Raw genomic sequence first — 1242 nt, forward strand, 5'->3', positions numbered from 1 at the left:
AAGTGCGACCCACATATCTGTAAGGGAAGATACTCCCTTAACTGCTCTTACTGTGGGATTGTAGTTTGCTGCAATACTCTTGGTTAGGGACAGGTACAGACGACGACATAGACTGCCACGAAGACAGAGGGGACAACACATCAGACGATTCGTTAGTTAGGCCTAGCTCTTGACTTACTGGTTTGATCCTGTCAGCATGTACTGCCTCCTGAGTTTCATTAGCATCACCCCTTATTCGATAAGTATGTCCACGCACGTGTTTCACAATGGTATATGGTCCGTGGAACTTAGGTTTGAGCTTGGAAGTTCTCTCAGGTTGTTTATCATAACCTTCTGGCATATCTCCAACATCTTTTCTTGACTACCTTTGTGTTGTTTCACTATCATCTCCACTCATGAGGCTTTTAATCTTTTTCGTACTTCATTATGTATGATTTGGAATTTTGCAAGCTGGACTTTGGTGTAATTCTCTTGATTATACACTGAGGTAGGAGGTCCAGCCAGCAAATCGTAGGGTAACACCTTGTCCTCTCCATAAAGGATATAATGAGATTTCCCGTTGATGAATTTTCTGAGGAGTTGATGGCCGCCGCTACATGTGGTAACCAGTCTTAACAATCCTCTTGTGAGTATGTCGCTGGTCTCAAGACTTCCAGTATCTTCCTGTTTGTCCTCTCCAACTGGCCATAGCTCTTGGGACTGTAAGGCGTGATAAAGACTTGCCTTACCCCATACGTACTACAGATTTCCTTTAACACTTGGTTACGAACTTCACTGCCATAATCGCTGAGCAATACCTTGGGTGTAGAGTATGGACAAATCACTAAAGCATGTGCCACCTCCTCTGCAGTTTTTGTCTGTAAAGCTGCTAAAACAGTGAATTGCAAAAAATGGTCCACTGCCACCAATACATAGCATGAGCCTTTATGACTCCTTGGCGATGGTAAGAGATCAATGGAGACTGTATTCCACGGTTTCTCTGGTAGGGGATATTCCAAAATGGGAGTCAGAGGTCCTGTTGTTCCTCGCATTTCCGCGCACTTGACACATTGACTAACGTGGGCTTCTATGTCCTTCCTCATGGTCGGCCAATAGTATTTCTTTCTTGCCTCACGTATGCATCTGTCGCATCCAAGATGACCCGCTTGAGGTACGTCATGAACCAACTGTAACACAGCTTGCTGTAGTGTAGCAGGAACAACCAATCGATACACAGTGTTCTTCCCCGGGGGCTGTTTATAC

Source organism: Coenobita brevimanus, chromosome 16 (assembly GCF_032717465.1).
Source record: "Coenobita brevimanus isolate Jiangsu-jjx chromosome 16, ASM3271746v2, whole genome shotgun sequence".
NCBI lineage: Eukaryota > Metazoa > Arthropoda > Malacostraca > Decapoda > Coenobitidae > Coenobita > Coenobita brevimanus.